Here is a 12,889-nt window from a genome sequence, read left to right as displayed (position 1 = left end):
ATCACTTATCTGGCCACCGGTAATTTGGTTCCACCACTAATTCAGACATAATTTCAGCGAACGTAATTTCAAATTTCCCGGGTCGGCGCATCGACCTGCCGCTACTATTTTGGTGGCGTTGGTTGCAGCATCAGCTGTTGGCACAAACTCGTAAACACTGGCAAATCATTCCCACTTGTTTTTCTGCTTTTATCATTATAACCTGCTCACATTTAGCCAAAGCCATGGTTCCAATTCCAATGCATAAGGAAGTACCTCTCGTGGTGTAAAGTGCAAACACCGTACATTGACCATAACAGATAAAGTTGAACTGAAAATACTCAACAGCGGTGTGTCTGTGAGAAGTTTAACTCTGCTTAATTGTAAATTCCAGCAATTTCTCTCAGTTCCTGTTATCTTAGTAATTTTCTTTTAGCCATTCCTTTTTCGATTTTTTTTTTTTTTTTTTTTTTTACAACACACTTATACAAACTTGCTGAAAAACACAACACAATTTGATGGATAATACAGCACACTAACGAACTTGTTTTCACAAAATCTCTAACAATACTGACAAATTTATTGCGATGTTTGAGAGTTTATTTTATTGTAATTAGCTTTATTGTAGCGCTTGCAATAAACTAATCACAAACGACCTTCTTATGTATGCCGTAATATCGTCACACGTATGTGGCCGACACGGCTTCTCAAGAAAAAAAAGTAACCAACATGTGTGACATAAAAAAAATAATAAAAAAAAGACTTCTTTTTTTATATTTTAAGCAAAAAAAAAACAACATTGACATTACAATATTTTTGGCAGTCAACGTGTTAAAGGTAGAAGAAGATGGTAAGCTTTTGGGTAAAACGTATGTGCTAAAATACCCACCGGTGATCCAGCAAACTCACTAATCCGGCAACCCACAGGTCCCAACGCTCCCAGATTAGTTATGGTCAAACTGTAATTTTAAATCTTGATAAATTTTTTTCAAGATCAGAAAAAATATATAAAGATCAAGTATTCTGTGCTTTTCATTGTTTTACTCATATAACTAGCTTCAGTTATTTTATAGTGATCAGTTTATTCATAATGTATGTATAATAAATAATTTTCCGGGGTGAAATGAAAACAGCAAAAGTTAAGTAAAGAATTCTTTATTCATACTTAGGGTATGGAACTTCATTATTTTTCACTGTGATCTTTTCTGCTTGCAATGCATATCTTCCATTATTAAACTAACATCTGGATAGCATCAGAGTAAAATTTCTTTGGTTGCTTGCTGGATCAGTTATGCACTGCTTCTTGAACTTCATGCAGCAGAAACAGTATGTCTATGAGACAGTGAGTGGAGAGACCCTTTTAGAGAAGAGTAATAAATTAACCTAACTGCCCTCTTCTGAATGGAATCAAGAAGCCTGAGAGAGGTTTTGGTGACACTACCCCAAATGTGGGAGCAATATTCCATGGCCGGGCGGATTTGCAATTTATACAGAGTGAGCAGCTGTTTGGAAGAAAAGTAACGCTGAGAGCGAAAGAGAAAACCAAGTTTTTTAGATGCAGAGGAAGCAATATTTGTAATATGCTTGTGCCAAGAGAGATTAAAAGTCAGGGTAATCCCAAAAAGAGATATATCATTTTGCCTAGAAATTGGAGTGTCACTAAAGAAGAGCATAGGAGCGGAAGAATCCTTTATGCGAGATATAAGACAAGACTGAGTTTTAGAAGGATTGAAATCAACTAAGTTGTCTTTGCCCCACTGGAGAATTACCTGAAGATCGGCATTTAAGGAATTGGTAGCAGATTTTCGAGAAGTTGAAGCTGATTGAGCAGGACAAGGTTTCTCAAAATGGAAAGTGGAATGCAATGTGCTATCTTCGACAAAACTATGGATAGGATTTCCAGTCAATGGAAGAAGGTCATTAATATACAAGAGGAAAAGAGTGGGGGAAAGAACTGAACCTTGGGGGACACCGGCATTAGTGGAGAAGTTAGAAGACAGAGAGCCATCTACCATAGCCCTCAGTGAGCGATCAGAGAGAAAACTAGATAACCAATTACTAAAAACTGTTGGCAAACCATAGGATGGAAACTTGTTTAGAAGACCTTTATGTCAAACACGATCAAAAGCCTTTGAGATGTCAAGAGCAACTACTTGTGTTTCACCGAACCTTTCTATTGAATTAGTCCATAAATGGGTAACATAAGCCAGAATATCACCAGTGGATCGACACTGACTGAATCCGTACTGGCGATCGTTGATCAGATGGAAGGTTTCTAGGTAGTTTAAGAGTTGGCGGTTAATTGATTTCTCCATTACTTTAGAAAGAGTAGAAGTAATTGCAATGGGACGATAATTGGATGGGAGGGATTTGTCACCCTTTTTAGGAACTGGCTGGATATGAGCAAATTTCCAAGCAGAAGGAAAAACACCTTTGGAATAAGAAAGTGAAAAAAGGCGGCAAAGAACAGGAGTAAGTTTAGGACCACACGTTTTGAGAACAAGTGGAGAAATACAATCAGGACCTGGAGCTTTCTTAGCATCAAGATTCTTCAAAATCCTTCTGACATCCTTTTGACAGAAGACCACAGGAGGCATCGAATGGAACGTGTTGGGAATGGTGAGAGGGGTTTTACCAAGATCATTAATATATGAGTTGGAAGAAAAATGGGATGCTAGCAGGTCAGCTTTATTCGTGGCTGAAGTGACAACAGCTGAAGTGAAAAAGGTTTGGACAGAGATGGGCAAAGGTTGCGGCCAATAGCTTTGGCAAGGGACCAGAATGCTCGGCTACCATTAGGGCAAGAAGCAAGTTTTCTACTCTTAGCCTGTTCAAACTCTAGTTTGGACTGATTAATAACTGCTTTACAATTGTTGCAAGCTTTGGTGTAGGCAGAAAATGAAACTGAAGAATTAGAAACAAGCCAATTACGATATGCAACATTCTTCTCTTGTGAACAGCCTTAGCATATTTATTGGAAAACAAGGTTTAGATAACGGACGAGATTTTAAAGTGGAGTGTGGGATAAAGGATTCCATTCCTACAGGAATAATTTCAGTGACATGATCTGAGCAAACATTGACATCAGAGGTTTTGAAACAGTAATCCGACCAAGGAAAAGAAGAAAAGAAATCTCGCAGGTCATCCCATTTTGCATTCTTGTAACGCCAAACAACACGAGGTTGGGAATAGCCATGAGATAAAGGCTCCATTGGAGAAGAGACAATCACCAAGTTGTGATCTGAAGTGCCTAAAGGACCTCTCACTTCAATGGTGTACTTAGAATTGTTGTTTGTGAGAAAAAGATCAAGCATGTTGGCTGTATGATTAGGATTGTCTGGTGTTGTTGTAGGTAAATGAACAATCTGTGCAAAGTCATTAGTAATTGCAAAAGCCTCAATCTTTTGCAATTACTAGTTTTCTAATCACACTGACCAGCTGGGTCAGTGTGATTAGAAAACGGAAGCCAGCTGGAGTTTTGAACATTATAATCGCCAAGGAAAATTACCTCACTGTTAGGAAAGTTGGACTGGAGAAAGTCAAGTTGCAAAGAGAGGAAGTCAAAGAGCTCCAAGTGATTAGTGCAGTTGGGAGAACGGTAGAGACAACAGATGAATTTGACACAATGAGATAGAGAGATTTTAAGCCAGAGAAGATCAAAGAGAGGAGATTCCAAATTGCCAAGTCTCTAACAGGGAATATCAGAAAGGACATATGCACAAGTACCACCTTTGAGGCAAAAGGAATTATACAGCGAATAATTCGGGCATCTGAAATGAGCAGTAGTTGAATCAACTGATAACTGAGATTCTGTCAGAAAACGTACATGGGGTTGGCAGACTGCAAGTGGAAATTGACATCGTTTAGATTAGAATTGAGACCACGTATATTTGTGAAATGAATTAGGAAGTTCTTGGAAGGCTTAGATCTTTTTGCAGATAAGCTTGCTCTATTAGTTTGACAATTCATGGTGTATTCAATAGTAAGAAAAAGTGGGTGGGACATGCTGTATGAAGTAATAAAATTTTTGGATATGGCATACACATGGTAAGAATATATCCAGATCCTTGACATAACGTGGCCTCGACAATGCTCCCTGCATACACTGTACTCGGACTCCCTCCAGTCACTATCTGGCAGAGTAGAGGTAGCAAGATTATACACTAGCTGATCCGGAAACCTCCTAGAGAGTTACCAATAGGTTCAGTCCGGTGTACTAACTAGCAGCCAGCCTGTGAACACTGTTTTAGAGCTGTACCCTCGAAATGTAAGGAATATTGGATCTCGCCACGATGTTCATCATAACCTCAAAAGTCATCAATCATACTACATGATGGAAGAGATAGGGAAGGGTTGAGACTAAACATGGGTTCCACCACTTCAAGTCTCCAATAAGAAAAGTGGTGGTATTGCACCGGTTGACGAGAGTCATCTATCACCTAGTACTGCCTGGTAACATAGAGGGGCGGCATTCCTCCATGTGGTGTGGGTGCCACACCTCGACCCCTGCTTACGTTGGTTCACACCTGGGTGGTCACCCACCATGTACTTGTGCATGGAGGTTATACCCAGGATTAGTAACAGTCCCACCATCATGAAGGTGCAAGCAGAGGATTTGGCTGTCATAGACCATCCGGACTTCGCCGAAATTGGGTCCACTTGACTTGTATGTCACCCGAATATCAGTTCCATCAGCGTTTTAGACTGCCAGGCAGCAAGTACAGCTTGTCTGGTATATCTGAGAGAATGTCTGTGACCACCTCAAGGACCAGTTGTCCAAAAAGGTTATTACTTGGACCCAAGTTAAACCAATAACGAAAATGCAGGGTCAGGAGTTGTTCAGGCATTGTGAAAAAAGACAATGTTATATTATAAATCATTTGTTCAAACCATTTGAGTTCTAAATGAATAATGGGATGAACACATCTGATGATCATGCTTCCATGATTGAACCTTTCAAAAACAGAAATGTTATTTTGCATGGCCAAGAGTACAGAATCTTTTAGATCGTGGTCCCATATTTAAACTCTTGGACCCATTCATGCATCCTCCTTTCAAATATATTCTCCTCACTATACATACTACCATCCTGAAGTGAATAATTGTTTAATTTCAATGGGTTTTGCCCTATCTGAATTCAAAAATCATCTCTCATATATATCTTGGTAAAGCTTTTCACATGTGATGACATTTGAATAATGCAGCTAGAGACACACAATGTGAAAACAGCTAGAGTTGCATTCAGCAATGCTAATACAGAATAGCTCCCTATGTCGGTTTTTTCATGTTGAATGCATTATTGGAAATATTGATATACTTTCGCTGTCTTCGTTTTGACAACACTCATAAAAATAATTATTAAAATTATTACTGATATTATGCTGAAGATTTCAGATGTCCTTTTGTAAATCTTAATTATATCTCTCATTTGTTTTTGAAGCCATTCCATCATATATATTCAACATTATCTTGGATTTGGACTAAAATTGCAATGTAAGTAAAGAATTTTATGAACATTTTAATAAAAACAAATAATGAAAATTATGTTTCAATTAACATAGGATTAAAAAGAGATTTAAGATATTTTTGCTCTTGATAAATTTATTTGCTATAACTTATAATTATTCTTCCTTTACCCATGTACAACACTTATTCACATTATTGATCGGTAGTCATTGCAGTGTTGAGATGATGCCAATTTTAAAAACTGAATTGTGTCAGATTTACAAAAGTTCCCATTTCACCTATTCATTCCCTCCAATAGTCTGCCTAGTACTTCCTTGAATTTATTTAAGTTATCAGCTTACACAACAACAGATAGAAGTTTGTTCCAGCAATCAATCACCCACTAGCTAAAGGCAAACTTCTGCACAACTATCCTGCAACCATATTTCCTCAATTTGAATTTATGCTCCCTTGTGTGCGTAGTCTGAGCAAAAAGAAGAATCCCATCAGTATTGCTGAAGCTGAAAGTAAATAATGCACCCACGGCTGAAGGGATCTATCCAATCATATTAAAACAAGCAGCAAAAGAGGTAAACAAACCTTTGCCCATAATGATTAGAGCATTATTGGATTGGGAAGTTCCTATAGATTGGAAGTGTGTAAATGTCTCTTCTATTCCCAAATGGTGAATAAAGAGTGATGTAAGCAATTATAGATCAATAAGATTGACTTATTTTTAGAGAAAATAATGGAGTCAGTTTTAAAGAAGTATTACAAAGACAGTTATAACAGGAATAAAATTATACACAAATCACAAGGTGGGTTTATTAAGGTGGAATTCTGTCTGATCAATAAGATAAGCTAATATCAGTGCTTTTTTTTGTAAAAAAATAAGTGCCGGTACTCATTCTTTGCTATCGGGAAAAATTGAAAATTAAAAGGATATGAAAAGTACTCTAATTCCCCCCCCACCCCCGATATTGTTACTTTAGTAGTCTTTTTTTTTTTTAGAACAAGAACAAGAAATTAAGTATATTAACACAGTTTATTAAACATAAATTTATTATTCAAGTATATAAAAAAATAAGTAAAATGTGAGTAAAATAAGTAAAAATAATTTCATAATAAAGTTTTTGTAGAATATTCCAAATTTTTATTAAGTTCTCATCCGACACCCTATGCTGACTTCTTTTCCTGCTCTTTGTATCGGTTGCTGAATGACATTTCCGAAGCAGCCACGAATCAACATATTTTGCTGGATCGCAGCAGGTCAGCAGACGGACCACAATTTAAAGAAACTGTTTTTGTCATTAATGAAGCGCTGGTTGGCGATCAGATTTATTTCTGAAAATCCTCATTCACTTGGTGAAATTGGTATCGTACTCAGAGCGTTCATCAAATGCTTCAGTTCTTCGGAAACCTTATCAATTAGGTATCCATGAATTGCATTTAACTCTAGATAACGCAATTCCGTGAAATAACATGATTATTTATGGAGTAAATGAAAATCACTTTTCTAATTCTCGAATGGGGCGCTTTCAGTTGATTCACAGAGGTGTCCAACCTATTACCCACGAGGAAAGTGAATTTTCCTCGTGGGAAAATTCAAACAGCATTTTAAACAAAATTTAAAATTTAAAATTTAAACAGCATTTTAAATTTTATTATCAAAAAATTTTTCTCATTAAATGTTTTGTTCAGTAAATGTAATTGTGCATTGTACTTAATTAAATTTTTGAATATTTTCAATTTTACTTTTACATGCAATAAGATATCGAAAATGTAACACACTAAAGAAATCTAACTTTGAATTTTCTTGAATATGGCCCCAGTACTGGAAAAGGTTGGACACACTGCAGTAGAAGGTGGGCCTGATCCCATTGGGAATACCCCTTGACCAGCGCGACCTCTCTGTATGTGGGACAGGTGGTCGGATAGGTTTTACCTGGTACCGCTAAGTTATACAATACTAATCACTTTAGCTCTCTTAATTCGCACAGCAGCACTAATTTCCTGAAGATCAGAAATGCGAACAAGCTGTACCAAGTTAATTCTCATCTAATCCGTTCGCTATATGAAAATTTTCTTCCCTCAACCGAAACTATTTTAAATGTAACTTCCAAGAGGAATTCAAAATAAATAAACAGAGGTCCGACTGAGTAATTTAGAATTATAAAAATGATTATACAGTTTTACATAGAAAATATCTTAACAATAGACAGTAAAAAATGCAAATTTAGTTAAATCATTTTAAGCTTATTTGAATAGTAGGTAAACATGTGAAAAAATTTACGGAATATTATTAATTTCGAAGTGCATTGCATCCAAATATCACATGTCACTGTTAATAAAGGTGCCGGTACACCATACCATTACGTACAGTCACAAAAAAAGCACTGGCTAATAATCATCATCATCAGCCATTTTCAATCCACTGCAGGATGAAGGCCTCTCCAGCAACTTTCCAGTTCCTTCTGTTTTGAGCAACTTTCCAGTTCCTTCCGTTTGAGCAACTTTCCAGTTCCTTCTGTTTTGAGCATCCATTTACTACCCACAAACTCATGAATTTCATCCATCCATCTCCACCTTTGTCTTCCAGGTTTTCTTCTAGCTCCTCTTGGGTACCATTCTGTTGTTTTCTTAGTCCACCTGTGTGTCCTGCCCAAGACCATTTTAGTTCTTTAGTTTTAATAAAGATGTCCTTTACTTGAGTTTTCTGCCTAATCCATGTGTTTCTCTTCTTATCTAACAGTCTGATTCCCAATATAATTCGTTCCATTCTTTGCTGTGTAGTTCTCAGCTTCTCTTCCATTCTTTTGGTGAGTGCCCAAGTTTCACTTCCATAAGTCATGGTGGGGAGTATACATTGGTTCATTATTTTACATTTCAGACAAACTGGGATATTGCTCTTCAGTATGTGACTATATTTCCTGAATGCTATCCATCCAAAATTTATTCTTCTCTTGACTTTCAGCCATTTATAATTATTACAGCTAATAACTTGTCCTAGATAAGTATATGACTCCACCTTTTCAATTACTGTTCCTTCAATCATTACATCCCTTTCTGTGGCACACTTGTTCATCATTACTTTTGTTTTAGTCATATTCATCTTTAGTTCAAAATCCTTACTAACTGTGCATAACTGATTAAGATTTTCCTCTAATTCTTTGGGATCATGGCTTATAACCACAATGTTATCTGCAAATCATAAATGGTTTAGGTACTCTCCGTTCACATTGACTCCTTTCTGCGACCAGTCTAATCTTCTGAAAGCTTCCTCAAGGGCAGCAGTAAACAGCTTCGGAGATATTGTGTCTCCTTGCTGAACTCCTTTCTCAATTTTAAATTTCCTACTGTCTTTGTCTAGTCTAATAAAGGAGGTAGCACTCTCATATATTTTCTTCAAAATCATAATATGTGGGGTATCTATGCCTTGTCTTTCCAGTGCCCGAAACATTGCCTTATGCTGTATGGAGTCAAATGCCTTTTCATAATCCACAAATGCCAGGCATAATGGTGTTTTATATTCATTTGCTTTCTCCATTAGTTGTGATATTACGTGAAGGTGATCCATAGTTGAGAATCCTGTCCTAAAGCCATCTTGCTCTTTCGGTTGATTCTCATCAAGTATTCTTTCTAATCTGTTAGTAATGACCCTTGTGAACAACTTGTAGATGTAGGATAACAAGCTAATTGGTCTATAATTTCCAATTTCTGATTTATCTCCTTTCTTATGCAGCAAAACTATGATTTCATTATTCCACTGCTTAGGCATCACACCTTTTCTAATGCACTTTGTGAAGAGCTTTGCCAGTTTTTGTGTTACGTCTCTTCCTCCCAATTTTAACAACTCTACAGTAACTTCATCTTCCCCCGGTGCTTTCTGATTCTTCATTTTCTTCAATGCATGTTCTACCTCATCAGGAAGAATATCGGGTATGTCGTATGTGTTGCTACTTTGCAATCCATCTTCCCCACTGCTGGCATCAATCCCTCGCTCCTTGTATAAGTCTATATAGTAGTCTTCTGCTATTTGAATTGTGCCTTCTCTGCTGTTTATAAGTACACCATTGCTATTCTTCAGTTTCAGTAACATTTGTCTTTCTGTATTACTGCTCATGGCTGCTGATTTAAATCCTTTGTTTTCCCTTAATGCTTGTTCTACTTTTCTTGTGTTAAATCTTCTTATGTCCTCTCTGAGTCTCTTCCTAATGGCTTTGCATAACTCAGTATACTCAAATTTTCTCCCTGTCAGTGTTTTTCTTGCTCTTCATTTGCCATCTTCGATTCATCATGAAAAGTGTTTCTTGACTAATTTTTTCTTCTTTGGATTTATTTTTCCCTATAGGTTTCTTGGGCTTTATCACTTCCAGAAAGTTGTAATATTCCTCATCGATATCTTGATCCTGAGCAGTCTGCAGAAGCTTAAACTTGTTCTGAAGTTCCAGTACATACTGCTTTTTCTCCTCTTCTGTTATCTCAAAGACCTTTGTATTATTTACTCGAGTCAGTTTTTTCCTTTCCTTTCCTACATCTATATCAAGTGTACATCTTACCATTCTGTGATCACTTCCAACATTTACCTTATTCAGGACGGTAAGATCATTCACAATATATCTTCTGTTAGTGAGGATGAAGTCGATTTAATTAGTTGTTAATCCATTTGGACTCTTCCATGTCCACTTTCTGTTCACCCTTTTCTTGAAAAAAGTGTTCATTACTGACAGTCCTTGAGATTCTGCAAATTCCACAAATCTTTCACCTCTTTCATTTCTTTCACCAATTCCAAAATTTCCTTTAGTTCCCCTTTCTGCACTGTTTTGTCTTTTTCCAACCTTAGCGTTGAAGTCCCCCCATAATAATAGTGTAGTGTGTTTTCTGCTCATCTAGAAGACTCTCAATTTCGGTGTACATTTCTTCAACCTCCTCATCATCACTGGCTAATATGATGCAGTAATAAATGAACTGGATAACAACAATAATTTTGACACGAGCTTTGATTCTGTACATAAGACTGCTATACCAATTGGAGGAGTGTAACATTAGAAGCAAGTTACTGCTGTGGATAAAGGGATGGGTTCAGTGAGAGAAGACAAAGAGTAGTTATAAACGAGCACTGCTTGTTTTGTACTAATATTATTAGTTTTCAAAATATAAGAGCAATGAAGCTCAATCCTTCCTTCTTAAATTATCATTTGAAAAATATAAAGAATTGCTCTCGATAGGAAATTCCTGCTGCCCGATGCTCACATCAAATTAATCCGATTAATACATTATATTATATAAAAAAAGGTCTAAGTATATAAAGCGATTATGCATTTTAAAAGTATAGTTAATATATATGGGTTTGTTAAAAACTAATCTTGTCTTCAATTTCCATTATTTACTTACTGCCAGAAGGAAGAGCAAAGCACAGCCAATGCACATCAACTCACTTAAAACTAAACCAACCAGCAATAACAGACCAGAACCAGAAGACAATTGTCGAAAGATCTTAAAATATTTTTGACTAAACTTCTTAATACTGGACTAAGTTATTTCGGTATGATCCATGCTCGTAAGAAGTAAAGTGACTAACTTAACAATATCCACTCTCTTATAAACCAAGATCAACTAAAATTATCACTCAACAGCGAGATTATTTTGTTAACCAATGTAAACAGTACTATTTACACGTGCTGTTTGTTATTTGGTTTTTAGGAGCATTAGCAACTAAGGCGATATTGCTACAGGATATGCGGTGGTCATTCCCTGATCTTTCCGCATCCTCCGTATTTGGTGGTGATGGGCTCGAACCCGGGTCTAATCAAGAAGCATGTACTACTCACTGCTGCTTCTTCCCACCTGGCTACAGAGGCGCCTTACACATGTGCGTTAAGGTCCACGAGTCTGAAATTTTTGGAGAAATTTTTACCATTCTGTGATAACTTCCAACATTTACCTTATTCAGGATGGTAAGATCATTCACAATATATCTTCTGTTAGTGAGGATGAAGTCAATTTCATTAGTTGTTAACCCATTTGGACTCTTCCATGTCCACTTTCTGTTCACCCTTTTCTTGAAAAAAGTGTTCATTACTGACAATCCTCAATATTCTGCAAATTCCATAGGATATGCTGTTATTATGGGGGACTTCAATGCTAAGGTTGGAAAAAAGACAAAACAGCACAGAAAGGGGAACTATAGGAAATTTTGGAATTGGTGAAAGAAATGAAAGAGGCGAAAGACTTATGGAATTTGCAGAATCTCGAGGATTGTCAGTAATGAACACTTTTTTCAAGAAAAGGGTGAACAGAAAGTGGACATGGAAGAGTCCAAATGGATTAACAACTAATGAAATTGACTTCGTCCTCACTAACAGAAGATATATTGTGAATGATCTTACAGTCCTGAATAAGGTAAATGTTGGAAATTATCACAGAATGGTAAGATGTACACTTGATATAGATGTAGGAAAGGAAAAAACTGACTGGAGTAAATAATACAAAGGTCTTTGAGATAACAGAAGAGGAGAAAAAGCAGTATGTACTGGAACTTAAGAAATAGTTTGAGCTTCTGCAGACTTCTCAGGACCAAGATATCGACGAGGAATACTACAACTTTCTGGAAGTGATAAAGCCCAAGAAACCTATAGGGAAAAAGAAATCAAAAGAAGAAAAAATCAGTCAAGAAACACTTGTCGTGATGAACCGAAGGCGAAAAATGAAGAGCAAGATAAACACTGACAAGGAAAAAATTGAGTATACTGAGTTATGCAAAGCCATTAGGAAGAGACTCAGAGAGGACATAAGAAGATTTAACACAAGAAAAGTAGAACAAGCATTAAGGGAAAACAAAGGATTTAAATCAGCAGCCATGAGCAGTAATACAGAAAGACAAATGTTACTGAAAGAATAGCAATGGTGCACTTATAAACAGCAGAGAAGGCATAATTCAAATAGCAGAAGACTACTATAGGGAATTATACAAGGAGCGAGGGAATGATGCCAGCAGTGGGGAAGATGGATTGCAAAGTAGCAACACATACGACATACCCGATATTCTTCCTGATGAGGTAGAACAAGTGTTGAAGAAAATGAAGAATCAGAAAGCCCCGGGGGAAGATGAAGTTACTGTAGAGTTGTTAAAATTGGGAGGAAGAGACATAACACAAAAACTGGCAAGGCTCTTCACAAAGTGCATTAGAAAATGTGCAACGCCTAAGTAGTAGAATAATGAAATCATAGTTTTGCTGCATAAGAAAGGAGATAAATCAGAAATTGGAAATTATAGACCAATTAGCTTGTTATCCCACATCTACAAGTTGTTCACAAGGGTCATTACTAACAGATTAGAAAGAATACTTGATGAGAATCAACCGAAAGAGCAAGCTGGCTTTAGGACAGGATTCTCAACTATGGATCACCTTCACGTAATATCACAGCTAATGGAGAAAGCAAATGAATATAAAACACCATTATG

General features: G+C 36.7%; 1 protein-coding gene across 1 annotated transcript in view; it reads left to right on the top strand.

Moving 5' to 3' along the window:
* The window catches only part of LOC150078582 (voltage-dependent calcium channel subunit alpha-2/delta-3-like), a 177,626-nt gene that overhangs the window by 23,661 nt on the left and 141,076 nt on the right, over positions 1-12,889 (top strand). The window contains exon 2 of the mRNA XM_090385441.1: positions 5,420-5,472. The gene's annotated coding sequence lies outside the window, so the exon portion shown is untranslated. The remainder of the gene's footprint in view (positions 1-5,419; positions 5,473-12,889) is intronic.

The sequence above is a fragment of the Mastigoproctus giganteus genome, chromosome 11, assembly GCF_048544385.1.
Source record: "Mastigoproctus giganteus isolate SK-2022 chromosome 11, ASM4854438v1, whole genome shotgun sequence".
NCBI lineage: Eukaryota > Metazoa > Arthropoda > Arachnida > Uropygi > Thelyphonidae > Mastigoproctus > Mastigoproctus giganteus.
Note: the sequence above shows the minus strand (reverse complement) of the source record. Positions and strands in the feature narration are given on the sequence as shown.